This window comes from Protopterus annectens, chromosome 5.part0 (assembly GCF_019279795.1).
Source record: "Protopterus annectens isolate FY-2018-M chromosome 5.part0, PAN1.0, whole genome shotgun sequence".
NCBI lineage: Eukaryota > Metazoa > Chordata > Ceratodontiformes > Protopteridae > Protopterus > Protopterus annectens.
The window spans coordinates 1,819,769,470-1,819,784,725 of record NC_056735.1 but is presented as its reverse complement, the minus strand read 5'-3'; the positions used below and the strand labels follow the sequence as shown (position 1 = coordinate 1,819,784,725).

At 42.2% G+C, this 15,256-nt stretch overlaps 1 protein-coding gene across 44 annotated transcripts in view; it reads right to left on the bottom strand.

Annotated features, from left to right (window-relative positions):
• The window catches only part of LOC122801915 (ABI family member 3 binding protein), a 3,486,228-nt gene that overhangs the window by 1,577,006 nt on the left and 1,893,966 nt on the right, over window positions 1-15,256 (bottom strand). The window lies entirely within an intron of this gene.

Sequence of the window (15,256 nt, the reverse complement as noted above, 5' to 3'; positions counted from 1 at the left end):
TTTATTCTGCTTACTGAAGCCAAGTATATGTAAACATAATGTCAACATATACAGATATCAGTGAAGGTTCTATGGAAGAAAAACATAAATTATTTGCCTTCAAAACATACATCAATTTTCTTCAGACAGATTTAAAAGCATAATAGTGATAAAAAGTAAATGATATTTCTGAGTTACATGGCCCTCATTGCATTTCAGGTATCACATGCCTACACATTAACAATTTTCTTTGAGAAATTCAGATTTCATTCATAACCATCAAGTCGTTTCCGATGTAGGACATTTATCAAAATAGATGTTACTAAGCAAACTTTGAGGCTGCCCATTTCCTGAATGTGCTATTCTTTAATTGGAAAAGCATTTTACTGCACTCTTTATAGAGGCCTGCTACCACCTATAAAAGTATATAAGAACTTCTGTGATCACCTCAAGCCATCTCATACAAATATTCCTTGACTAAGTTAAATAAATTAATTCACTAGCATGCAAAAGAGAACTAAACCATAAGGAAAATAATATTTATTACATACTTGTGTGAACAGAAACACACCATTGTTTTTTTTCCCAAAAGGCTACCCAGTTATTTTGCAGTGTATCAGCTAATGACATGTCTACAAATTAAATTAAATAAATATACCATAGCAAAACAATCCTAGAAAGAAATAATCAGACACCACACATCAATGATAAGACATTATGTCCCTCAAGTCATTTAGTCAAGAAAGCCTACAAAAATGTAGAAGCAGTCAATAATCTCAATATCTGTTCAGCTGCAGTTGGTAAATACTTCTTTGGCTACAGTGTAACTGATCAGATCCATTAAGATTACGGGATATATCTCTTGGAATCACTCATGAAAGCCTCTGTACTGTTATACAGGACTGTGTGTATAATTGAATGGCATGCAAAAGCCTTTTGTGATTCATGAATGTAATTACACAATGGAACAAGACTGTACAAGACCCACTAAATGATTTTTCCCCATTGTGTAATGCAAATGACCTAATCACTAATCTCCAGTACAAATTAACTTATATCCGAACATACACTACTGAAGAAAATAATAACACTGTAGCACCACCATCTCATCATGGTGGTGTATCCTATGTGATCCCAACTTGTAGCATGTTGCTGCTGGGCAACATATCAGCAAAAGAAGAGCACCCTCCTGTGCAGGCAAACATGCTACCAGCCACTACATCTTCTTTCTTCTCATCCTGTGGTGCTGGTGAGGCCCTACCACATCCAACTTGCACAACACCTGATCCCCTCATTAACGTTATCAGCATTGATTCCCATCTACCATCATGACAAAAGCCAGAAGATATATAACCTCTACTTGCTAACTGCCGCCTCTCCTCTACGCTGCTCCAATATTCACTAACTTTCAAGTCCCACAGCTGTCCAAACCTGAACAATGTTATAATGAAATAGCCAAATTTGCAGTAAATTATAACAATAGAACACACTACTGCCTAGTCCTCAGAGAATTAAACTGGTTAGAACTACCACATCACCTATCTCTCTCTCTCATCTAACTATCACATACAGACTTTTCTGTAAGACAAACAATTTCCCAGTCCTCAACAACTTAATACAACACTACTCCCCTAAATAAAATTTTACTCTCTATAGAAAAAAAATCACTAATCATTACAACCATATCATCTAATACTGCAGGCTACTCTCTATATTCAAATAGTATAGCTAAACTATGGAACCACATCCCACTACCACTGAAATCCATTCAGAATGCAAGTTCATTTAAATGCAAGTAAAATAAACCATTCAAATCAATGGATCTGTTTCTGCATATTTCCACTTTAAATGTGACTGTTATCTTCACCTTGCCATACCATCAAACCATTTCTCTTCATTCAGACTTATATGCCCCACAACCACTCGTCACCAATACCTGTATAGTTTTACTAGTACCTCCCAGCCTTATACATTATTTTATGACACTGCTCACCCTCCCACCTCTATACTTCTAATATAAACCTTATATTTATATAATTATCTATGAACCTGCTTTATACCATATCTCTTAAATACAATATAAACATTTTCTGTGCTATCTAGTTCCTTCCCTCTCCTCCATTTCTTTGAACTTCTAATCACTAATCACATGATCTATTATCTATCTAACAAGCCCACTAATATACCTTTTCAAATGTTCAGTGTTCAACATCTACTAATACATAAGTGTCTTTCATGCTATAATAGTTGCCTTTATTTCATATCAGTAGTGTAGGGGGGAGGGGAAGTAGGCAAATGCCCTGGTCACAAATTGTTAGGGGCCATGGTCAGCCAACCCATCCTATCCCAATCACTCTTTAGTTCATACCAGCTTTTAAAAGCTGATATTAGATTTGCAGTCAAACCTGAGTGCTGTAGTGCTTCATGTGTGGTCTAAACTGTAGCAACTGCTTCCTAGATTTATAGCAAGCAGTTTGTAACAGTTTAAAAAAAGAAAAAAAGATTTTTCTTTTTTTCTAAACTAAAACTTGAGTGCTGTTATCACTCCATACATAATATAAACTGTAGCAACTGCTTGTTACATTTGTAGCAAGCAGTTTGCTAAAGTTTTAAAGAAAAAATTATTTGTTTGTTTCTTTTTTTAACTAAAACCCGAGTGCTATAGCATTGGGTTTGAACTATAGCAAGCAGTTTGCAAACAAAACAGTTTTTTTTCTGTTTGCCCCCATTTCATGTAAATAATTTGCAAATGTAGGTGGAATTGTTAATATATATTACTTACTGTATGTTCATCAAATTATTTAATGTGTATTTAAAAATACTTGTAATATGCTGAAGCTTTTAACCCCAGGCCTATATAGAAAAGTTTTTTTTTGATTAAATTCAGTTGGACAAACCTAGTAAACAAAAGTAAAATAAATTAAAAATACATTTTGAATTCTTTGTAAATTACAGCTAGTCATGACAGCAGACAACAGTGGAACAAAGTAAGGCAGCCTAGAAATGTACAATAAGCTTTACCAAGTAGTTAGGTGTGGCTATTTGGTAAGGTACATGACAAAAAAATGTTCTACTTCAGTGCACTGTATAGTGCTGTCAGACTACAATATACTGCCATTCCCAGGCACAGAAGCAGCAATTATTCATTCAAGAAAATGGGAATTCAAGTGTGCAACCCTGGGGACTACAGCGATAGTGTGCATAACGCATGCACTCATCTGTACATGATGTTCTTGAATACCAAGGCCTCACTATTTGTATACATTTGAGCAGTGTGTCATTCCCCAGCATTCCAATTTTTTCTCAAAAAAAATTTTTTATGCACATTTCAAATTGCATAATTGAAAGTTCTGGAACCAGAGCTTGATAAATGTATATATAGAGCAGTAGAAAGTAATATGTGAGATGAGCAGTTCAGATTCAGATCAGGATGCAGCACAACTGACCCAATGTTTGCAGTGAGATAGTTGAGAAGAAGCTAGAAATGAGGAAAGAGTCCAATTGGACATTCCTAGACTTGGAGAAAGCATATGACAAGGTCCCTATCAAGCTAATTTGGGAAGTCAGGTGGTGGTCTGAAGTCCAGGAAACATTGGTATAATTAGTGTAGGCTATGTACAAGGACCCAATGGCTCAAGTATGAACAGTGTTCGGTCTCACGGATGGGTTCCCAGTGAGAGTGGGCATGCATCAGGATTCAGCTCTGAGCCCACTGCTGTTCATACTGGTGATTAATTACATTGGAAAACAGATTGTAGGGGACAGTTCAACAAAGCTGCTGTATGCAGATGATGTGGTATTACAGTCAGACTCTGAGTAAGAACTTCAGCAAGGGATAGGGGAATGGAATGCAAAACTGAAATGGAGCACAGATAAGACAGTGGTAATGGCAGCAAATGGGAGAAATCATTAGAACTCAGATAGAAAGAAAGATAAATGAACAGGTTAAAAGTTTCAAGTATCTGGGAGAGGTGGTTGAGGAGAAGGGAAGTCTGAATGAAGAGGCCAAAGCTAGAATCAGAGGGGCTGCAGCCAGCTGGCATAGAGTCTCAGGTGTAGTATATGACAGAAGAATACCAGTGCAGGTGAAAAGTGAGGTGTACAAAACAATGGTGACACCAGTAATACTATATGTTACAGGAGCCTGGGCAATAAAGGCAGAGCAGATGATGAAGTTAGAGGTGATGGAGTGCCTGAGATGGGTGGTAGAATGCATACTATGGGACAGACAAAGAAAGGAGGATATAAGAGCAGAAGTCAAAGTAGATCCAACTGCAGAAAAGTTCAAAGAGAACAGATTATGGTGGGTCAGGCACATGTACAGAAAAGCAGAAGCCAAACTAGTGAAGAAGATTTGAAACAGACAGGAAAATTGTAAGAGGAAGGAATAGCATCCAGCAAAGAAGTGGATGGAGTGTGTGTGAAAAGATCTGCGACAGGCAGGCATGAGTGTTGAAGTAGGCAGGAGGTGTAGCACTGAATCGACAGATGGTGACAGTTAGACAGCACCTCAACCCCATGGAGAAAATAGGAAAAATGGGGTCGACGATGATGATTATGATGACTTAAACTGCTTGTTCTACATAAAATAATACATCACTAATATGGCATATGAAATTGAAGTTCATCTGTACTACATAATTCATAACAATTTTCTACAATTAGATGATTTTAAATTACTTGCAATTTGCACAATCTACAATAAAAGCAGTGGCCTTGTGTGTGTAGCAACTACATTAAGTCTTCAATTCAGCTGGATATTCGTGGCTGTAAAACCCTAACTATTCTGAAGATACTGCTATATCTATAGTGAACAACTGAAGATACTGCTATATCTATAGTGAACAACTGCATCATTACTCATACAGAGGGTCATATAGTTATTTAAACAGACGTCAGTGTTTCTTTAAGCACCCCACAAATCTTTTCTATATTTATACTCATATATTCATAAGTAAAATCAGAATAAATGAAAACTATGTATTCTGCTTCTGTTGCAAGTATATAAAGATACACAGTTTAGCAATACTGTGCTTATCAGGCTCATTTTGATCAAATACTGTACTGTTGTTACTCATCTCCACTGGGTAATACTAACTACTGGCATTTCTGCAGGCTATGGTAAATCAATAACTACTGCCTCTGTGATTTGCTTGAAAAAATAGCTTGTGTTTTTGATCTTACCTGCTTCAATAAAATCAATTTAGGTACACATGTACTATATGTCTTCTTAAGCAATACACTGTACCTCCACACGAATACTAACTTTACCTTGATTTTCCTAATATGTCTGTTTTTATTTGACTTTGTAAATTACTGATGAATGGTATGTAGAATGACATTATTACTTGTGATGGCAATATTGACAAGAGGGCAATGACTATTTATGAGTTCAATATTTCCACCAAGCTTTGATTTTATTCACTCAGACTCCCTCATTATGCTGTATGATTTTTCTTCATCCCACATATGCTCCTGCCTTATAAGTCTACTTTATAGAATACTTAAGGAGATACAAGAGGTTTGTGATAGATATTTTTGAAGGTCTAAGGGGGTGCAAAAATAATAGTAGACTAAGAATTGGAAGGACGGTTGCTGTTTGGGGAATGACTGATTCAGGAGATGTTTAACTGCTCTTAACTTGTCAAAAAGAATGAGAGATTTTGAGGATGGAGGTCTTAGGTGATTAAGCTGAGAAAAAAAGTATAAGTGAATCTCAAAGTGGCCTGGATACAGAAAATGGAGGAAGATATAGGTAAGTACTTGGAGAAATGCATGGGGAGCAATACAACTGATGAAAGGGAATACTGGAGACTCCACTGTAAGGACTGATGGACAGTAAAGCACTGGCTGTTTGTTAAGCACGGATAGTAGGTGAAGAAGGTAATGGGCTTAGATCAGTTAAGGATTTGGTGAATGAGACAGAGGATGGCTTCATATCACATTTTAAGGCAGCTCATAAGCATTGTAGTTTCATAAGTGGGAAAAAGAAGTTATGTACCTACCATAACGTTCCATGTTAGTTGTCTTCATCTCGCCTTCTTTCTTGCTTGTTGGGATCGGAGCCAACCCTCAGCTTCGACTCGGACATCTTCTATAGCTAGAGAGCTGTTTACTGGCTCGAGGCTGCCCCTTATCCCATGATGCCTAGTGCTAGCTACCCAGATCTCATTTGTAATAGCTAACCCCAGACATAGCAAGAATAACCTGACCAAACTAACAGGTTGGGCATACCTGTCATACTCTCCAAGTCAGTAGAGGAAACAAACCAGAGAATACTCAGCCGGTAAAGCCTAAACTCCTCTCGGTCCAATAGGACAGGGGGATGGAGGGGGGGATGCAAGAAAGAAGGCGAGATGAAGACAACTAACATGGAACATTATGGTAGGTACATAACTTCTTTATGTTAAGTTGTCTGTCTCGCCTTTGTTTCTTGCTTGTTGGGACAGCGTCCCTAGCACCTACGATCCTGGGTGGCTCATTGGAACAGACTCTTCAGAAGAGAGGAACCAAAGTTAGCTCTATTCCTGGAGACCATGTCCAACTTGTAATGAGAAATAAAGGTATGAGGATTTGCCCATGTGGCAGCGGCACAAATAGAGTCCATGGGCAACCTAGACTGGAAGGCTACAGAAGTGGCCAAAGCCCTAGTAGAATGACCTTTCGGTTTGGTAGACAATTCTTTTTTTCTTAGTTGATAGATGAAGGTAATAATGTGAGACAACCACCTGGACAGGGTCACTTTGGAGACTGGGAGACCCTGTTTGCCCTTAGCATAGGAAAGGAAAAGTTGATCCAACTTTCTTATATCCTTCATTCTCTGCAGGTAAAAACGCAATTGTCTATGAACATCCAAAAGGTGTAACTTGTATTCTGCCTTGTTGGTGTAGTTAGGGAAAAACACTGGAAGGTCTATGGATTGGTTTAGATTATTTTCTGAGCAGACTTTAGGAAGGAAGGAGGGATTAAGTTCTCAGAGCAACCCTGTCCTTGTGAAAAACTAAGCACGGAGAATGAACGCTTAGTACTTGAAGTTCTGAGACGCGTCTGGCTGAGGTAATAGCTAGCAGAAAGAGAGTTTTCCATGCCAGAAACTTAAGGGAGCAGGATACTGCTGGTTCAAAAGGGGGGCATAATCAAGGAGGTTAGTACCAAATTAAGGTCCCAAGTTCGAGGGGGATCTCTCACTGGGGGCCTAAGGAGAGTAGTCCCTCTGAGAAAAGCTTTACACACCTTATGAGACATAATATTTAGATTAGAAAAACAAACATGAAAGTTAGAGATGGACGCTAGTTGAACCCTGATTGTGGCAGAAGCGGACCCAGAGAGAAAAAGCTCTGTTAGGAACTCCAAGATCTCATGAACTGGGGCTGAAAAGGGATCTATGTTCCTAGCCTCTGCCCAATAAGAGAAACGTTTCCATTTGTTAGCATACATCTTCCTAGTAGCCAATTTGTGAGAGGAGGCAATAATTTCACGCACAACCGGGGAAATGCTGGGAAGCCTGGCTAGGGTTGGAATTGGATCAACCAAGCTGTGAGCTGGAGTGTTTGGAGGCATCAATGCAGCTCTCCTGATTGATGAATCAGCAGATCTGGAATAGGATCCAGGGTCCAGGGCTGCTCGAGGAGGTAACAGTGCAGGAACGGAAACCAAATCTGTTGAGGCCAGTAAGGAGCAATGAGGATCATTTTGCAACCCAACGATATCGCTTTCTGTATGAGTTTGGGTATAAGAGGGAATGGCGGGAAGGCATAAAGAAGTCCCTGAGGCCAATCGTGGACTAGAGCATCTCTGGGACGGTGACCGGGAAGCGGTAAAAGGGAGAAGTACTTGCTGCATTTGGTGTTGAAGTGGGTTGCAAACAGATTGCAGCAAGGCTGTCCCCATTAGCGGAAGATCATATCCGCAACTACCTGATTCAGAAACTACTCATGAGGCATGAGAATAGCTCTGCTGAGCCTGTCAATTATGATGTTGGACTTCCCAGGGATGTGCGTCACAATCAGAAATCGTTGGGATGAAATTGCCCACTGCCAGAGTCTGAGTGCTTCTCGACATAGGGGGTAGGACCTGGTTTTGCACTGCTTGTTGATGTACCACACTACTGACATGCTGTCCGTTTGAATTGCAATGGTCCCAGGAGGGAGGGAGTCCTGAAGTGCTTGCAACGCTAGTAGCACGGCTCTCATCTCCAAGACATTTATGTGCAGATGGTACTCGTGAGGCTGCCAAGTGCCTTGGACTGTCCTGCCCTGATAATGCCCCCCCCCACCCTATCAGTGAGGCATCCGTGGTCACTGTGGCAACCGGAGGGGGCTGGATGAATGGTCTGCCCTGAGACACTAGTGGGGAGACCATCCACCAGGAAAAGTGTCTTTTGCATGTTTCTGTAATCATGATCATGTGAGACATGGGGAGCTGTTGAAAGGACCGCTGTGTGAAGAGAAGCCACTGAAGGATTCTCATGTGAAAATGGGCTAGAGGTATCAGAAGAACTGCCGCTGCCATAGAACCCAGAGTTTGAAGGACCAACCTGACTTGTACCCTTTTGCACTGCATGAGGATATGAACTTGCTGCTGAATCGAGGCCACCCTGTCTGGCGGTACTTCTTGTATCTAAATCTGCTCCTATATAGGTAATAGACTGACAGGGCAACAAGGCAGATTTTTCAAAATTTATAGTAATGCCTAGCTGGGCACAAATTGCGATTGTATAGTCCATGGCTTGAAGGAGTTGATGCCTGGTAGTAGCAGTAAGGAGCCAGTCTAGATAAGGAAACACCTGGAATCCTTGACGCCTCAGGTGAGCCGTGACCACTGCCATACATTTGGTGAGCACCCTGGGGGCTGTGGTGAGATCAAAGGGCAGAGCTCTGAACTGATAATGACTGGCTCCCAGCCGGAAGCGAAGGAATCTCCTGGAGCGCCTGTCCATCTTGATGTGATAGTACGCATCCTGGAGATCTGTTGAGCACATCCAATTGCCCTGACCCAAAAAGGGTAGCATGGACTGTAGCATGACCATCCGAAATCTTGTTCTTTGAACAGACTTGTTTAGTCTGCTGAGATCCAATATTGGTCTCCAGTCCCCTGTCTTTTTTGGCACCAAAAAGAACCTTGAATAAATTCCAGATCTGAGTTGGTCTGCCGGGACTTCCTGGATGATTCTTTTTCCTAGCAGTCTTGAAATTTCTATGACTGCTTGGGCTCTCAGATTGGGTGGAACATCTGGAAGGGATTTGCTTGATGGTAGGGGAGGTTGGAAGAAGGGAATTACATAGCCTCCGGATATGATTGAGTGTACCCATTTGTCTCGCGTAATGTCTTGCCAGGTTTTTGGATACAGTGAAAGTCTTCCCCTGACTGCCTCCAGAGGCAGGCAGCCAGGCAACCCTTCAGGGATGCTGGAAGGGCTTGTCAGAGAAGGATTCTCTGCTGCCCTGGTTCTGCGGATCCCCTCTGCCCCGAGTGCGGCGTCTGTTGTTGTTGTTTCCTCCTCTGCCGCTGGAGGAAAAATCACTACATGTATCAGGCGAGGCTCCCTGGGATTTCCAAAGCCACATTTTTCCACTCTTCTGACCTTTGGGATATGGTCTGGAAGGAGTGGAAAAACGGACTCCCACGGCAGAGAGAGTCTTGCCTTCCTGTTCACACCTAGTGAGAGTGTCCTTCAGCTGTGGTCCTAAGAGAAATGAACTGTCAAAGGGAGTGTTGGTGAATGACGCTCTAAAGGGCTTCGCAAAATTACATAGCCGCATCCATGCATGTCTCCTAAGGGCCACGCCTGTACCTGTGGCTCTACTCACACCATCGGCTGCATAGGAAATGAGCCTCATGGAGGAGTTAACTACCAAATTAAGGGTCACCAGCTGAGAAGCCACTTTAGCTTGAGCCCCTTCAGCTGATGGATCCTGGAGGGTATCTCCAAGCTCTTTCAGGAGATCCCTCTGAAGCCTGGTAAAATGGCATAAGTAATTCAGTGACCTCATGGAAAAGGTCGCTGAAGCAAACATACGCTTCCCGTATCTATCCATGGTCCTAGACTCCTTGTTAGGAGGATGGACAGAGGAAGAAGTTTCCACTAACTCCTTTTTAGTGGCTGCTGCTACTACCATGGCATCTACGGGAACACCCTTGGTAAGGAACTGTTTATCAGGGGGTGCAGTGATAAACTTGCCAGGCCTCCTTGGGGTTGGTTCCACTGTATCCGGGGCTGACCAAGCCCTTCGTGCCACCACTGACATTAGTGGATCGAAGGGCGGAGACACCCAGGAGGTGGAGGGGCGGGAACCGAACGCATCCAGGAATACAGATTCGTCCTCAGTAGGGGCTAGGGCAGTCCAGTTCCCCCTCTGCCTAAGCATTTCTAGGATGTCCGAAAAGGAAACATCTTCAGAGGGGGATCTCGGGGACCCTTCCAATTCATCCAAATCTGTATCCAAAGTGACAGAGTCAGGGGAATCAATGTGCTTCCTCTTCCGAGGGGCCTCCTCTGAATGATCAGGGGAGGCTTCGGAAGAAGAGGAAACACCCAATGGGGTGCTCTGGAGCGTTGGTTCCCCACACTTGGGGTCTGGAGGAGGGAAAGAGGTTGACGCAGGCACTACAGGGGATGGAGCCAGTGGGGTCGAATGTGGTGCTGACTCAGGGGCCAGTACACTCCTCATGACATCAAAGGCATCCCTGCCATGATGCAAAGAAGGCTCCAGTTCCGAGGAAACCAGAATCCTCCTCCGCACCGAGGGGGACAGCTCCGAGGCCAATGTAGGAGCCGAGCTCACCTGCGCCGAAGCTCCAAGAGGGAGAACGGGGTCAGACAAGGGTCTGATGCCACTCGCCCTCTCAGAGCTGATGAGGGAGTCTCGGCACCCAGATCCCTTGACAAAAGGCACCATCGAGGGGATCGGAGCCGACGACGGAACCAAAAGGGAAATCGTTATCGGTGCTGATGGTTCCACGATTCGAACACCAACAAACTCCGGCTCCGAGCTCAAAGGAGTCAGAGGAGGAACATCAATGGAAGCGGACGGAGCCAACACCTGTTGAGGAGGGCTGGATAACATTTTGGCCAGTGCCTGCAACTTCAAAAACCTACTGACCACTCTCTCCACTTCATGATCCGAGAGTCTAGAGGACCGAGAGGAGTTAGAGGATCTGTGACTGCAGTCACTCTGCAACAGGGGAGACTGAGGAGCCGAATGTATAGACTCTAGAGAAGGGGACCTCGGTCTCTTGTGGCTCCGAGACGGCTCCGAAGATATTGGTTGAGCCGACTGGGAGGCAGCCTCCTCGGTTCCAGCCAGAACCGAAGTAGTAGGTAATGCTTGGGCCAATGACGGCTCCGAGCTGGGAGTCGACACTTTGGTCGGTTTAGGAGATTTCACCGGCTGAGCCTTGGCCGGTGAATCCTGGGGCTTAAGAAGACCCCTTAAGATAAGCTTATTTTTGCACTCCTGCAGAACCCTTGGGCTGAATGTGTGGCATACAGAACAAGAGTCCTGCAGGTGCACTGCACCTAAGCAATAGACGCAAGAAGTGTGCCCTCTGTCAGAGACATTTTCTGACAGCATGAGTCACATTTCTTGAATCCAGACACTTTGGATTCTTTAGACATATCCAGTAGAGAAATGCTACCTTAAACTGAAAAGTTTTTAGCAAAAGGCCCTAACAGAAAAAACTACAGACACTATCCTAACCAAAAACATGATAACTACAGTCAAGAAGTTTTTTTTTTACTAGGAAGCCTCTAACTTAAACGGCTACCTATGAAGTAAAAGAGAAAGGCTTAATCTAAAAATGCTACTTATAAGTAGAGATAGGAAAAAAGGGAGGGGGTAGGGGAAGAACTCTGTAATTTAAATGAGTTCTAAGGGAAAATTACAATAACACCAAAACTACAACAAGCTAATTAACGACTATGTTGAAAACTCTAAACTATCAAAAAAGGAACCCTAATCTGCTAGAAAAGTATTACAATAAACTTACACGAGCCTGAGCCAGTAACAACGAACCTCGCAGCTGAAGCGGCAAACGAGATCTGAGTAGCTAGCGCTAGGCATCATGGGATAAGGGGTAGCCTCGCGCCAGTAAACAGCTCTCAAGCTATAGAAGATGACCGAGTCAGAGGCGAGGGTCAGCTCCGATCCCAACAAGCAAGAAATGAAGGCGAGATAGACAACTGAACATTGGCTATTCTGTAAAGTGGTTCTACATAAAATACAGAAGAGGAGCAGAGATTTAGGTGATGGGGAGGTAAGGAGATCGTGTGTGAATAAGATTAATTATGAGCAAGTCTGAAAAGGGGAAAACAGGACTAATTTTCATGGACATGGGAGAATGCGAATGTGTATAAGAAATGCAATGGTTAAAGGATATGTGGTGAAGGGGAAACTCGCCACTGGACATAAGGATATATGCTCGGAGGAGGCTTGGTGGATAGTTTAGATGCAAACAGCGAGGCCTGTATTTGATTTACAATTATGACTTCTGTATCTGTGGTAAAGAATCCTATGTAGGCTTTGGGATGATGGCTACTGGGATGATGTGGCATGTTGGAAGTATGAGAATTAGGGGTAGGTAATTTACACAAGTGGTTATTTTGTGAGAATGTCTGGAAGATGGAGAGAAGTGTAGTCTTTAGACAGAGGTTTATGGGAAGAAGATAGAGGATACTTTGTTGCTTTATGCATTTGGGATGAGTGGGGATGATAGAAAGAGGTGGTTGAGGGAGGAAAGAGAGAAGATTCAGTTAGCAGCATGTGACAGTGTAGGAGTGAAAGATATAGAGCACATGTCAAGGGGGAGATGAGAGAATGCATGTGTCAAGTGGTTAGGAGAAAGGGGTGAAAAGAAGGAAATGGCAACTGGAAATAAACTGGAAGTTTAAATACTGTGAAGTTCCCCAGGAGAGTTCAGGTAGCTGGGAGGAGTACAGAACTGTATGTACATTATATAGTAACATCAGTAATAGGACAGTTTTTGAGAAAGTGTGGGACATAATCCATTGCATGACTGGACATGGATGATGATCATGTGAGCCAGTTGTGCAAGAATATAATACAGAGGACATTTAGCCTACAGCATTAGGTGTGTAATTTGTTTGAAAGTACTGTATGGGAGAGTGGGAAAATTCAATGCAGATGTGATGAAGTGTAATGAAAATTGTTGTATGTTTGTTTAATTCTGTGTGTGATGCATGGGATAGTGTTTACATAAGATCTGCAGTTTATGTACTGAACGTATAGTGGTTCTGTACACTTATATAAATCAATATATAGCATTTAGTAAAAATAATACATGCTCCAGGCTTATTCCCTTTCTTATCACCAATCTCTTGCTTCAGGATGACCCTATTCAACTGTATATCCAGACTTATAGGGATTAACCCAGAAAGATAAGAATACTACCCCATACATACAACTAACAGGCTCATAATTCATTTGTGTAAGCATCTTAAGAGTTTGGAATCCAGAGAGAATAGGTAGTTCAAAGATACTGTTTCTTAAACATATGATAGGTGTCAAGCAACATAAATGGCATTATCAAGAATCCTCCACAGCCATGAATTCTTTTGTTACTCATACATTCCCGGTTTCTACATTTGAAAATACATCAATCAATGCTGAGCTCATTCTTCTGCTTTCTTCAAATAGACCAGCTTTCTTTAACAAGTGGTGTTTGCATCACCTCTACTAGCCTACAGATAAATGAAGTCTAGTCTCAAACCTACCTCCTCTCTTCCCTGTAATGCATATGAATGCTTCCCTGCTTCAATGTGCAAAATGCATAGTACATGGCAACAAGAAAATTATTTGATCGGTCTGGTACTCCTGGGTAATAACTATAAACAGATACTGCATTCAAACCTTCAAGGGTATTCAGAAACAAAATAGCACACTGCATTATGCGAAACACAGTGGCAAATGGCAATGCCGGCAGAAGGACAATTCAGACATATGTAGCATGACTGCAATAGTGGAGAACTAGAATGATATGCATTATTTGCAAATGAGTGCATAATGAAATGCAAATGTAAGCTGATACTCTGAAAGCTATTATACATGCAAGTGAAAAAAGTATAAAATTAGTGTGATGAATTGCAGTACACATCAACTGTGAATAGCAAAATTTGCTGGCATTCAGGAACTTCATTCATGCTATGATGGTAGCAGTAGCATGGTTCTACTATGAAATGCCAACAGAAAACATACTGCCCAAAACACAGAAGGGCAAAAAAAATAACTTTGTGTTTTGTTTTTTGCAGGAGGCAAGCACCTCTGCACCCTCCAGTTTGGGAGAGAAGTACTCCACAGCCCCCAAACTAATACATACAATCTCCATAGTCATACCAATTTTAAGAAGGGAGACATCTCCCAAAATAAGTGAATCATTGCTGTTACACACTTAGGAATAGCACCGGAAATTATTTCCTATGGAAAACTGAGGATGGGGTTATGTTCTTCTGCATTTTCTCTTCAGCTACTGATTACTGAGGAATTCCACCTCAAACATCTGTAGAGGAACCAAGCAGCATCATTATTAGCTGAACAGCATGTGTTAGTGGCTACCTTTAGAGCTACTGTTCACGATGTTCCTTGTCATCACCTTCTGTGTCACAGATGAGCACTCTAGCCGCTAATATACTGTTACCACCATGACCAAAACATTACCATCTGTTACAGTATGGGCAGAGACACCATAAAGAAGTTAGCAACATGTGTCACCCTCACATGGAATCAAGGATGATACATGAAATTTCTATGTCAGTGGACACTAAAGTTTATGTAATATTTGCCATCCTTGTATATGGAGAAGCATATTTGGTTTCCATGGACAGAGTTCCTGGGGCCACTGACTGCAGCCACACTGCTATCAAAGTCCCAACTGCTCCTCATCATCCAGAAGGGTGTCTGCTCTATCAACTGCCAAGTGGTGTGTAATACACAGGGTACTGTATACAATGTTGGGAGGGTGGCCTAATGGTTAAGGTGTTTGCCTTACAAGCACAAGGTGCAGGGTTTGAGTCTCACAAGGGATAATTGGCTAGGCTTAAAATGGCTCGCAAGGGCAGTTAGCTTAGTATTAATCTATGAACCTATGAACCTATGTGTCCTTGCACCATCCATGCAGTTGCCATGATTCCAAGTCTGGCACACATGGCTTATGCCAGAGTTTCATGCAGGATGACCTTCCACAGGGTCACTCATACAGACAGACAGGTACAGACATTGTCTGCCACAGAGTTGTCAATTTGTTGTTCTCATGGAAGCAGGCA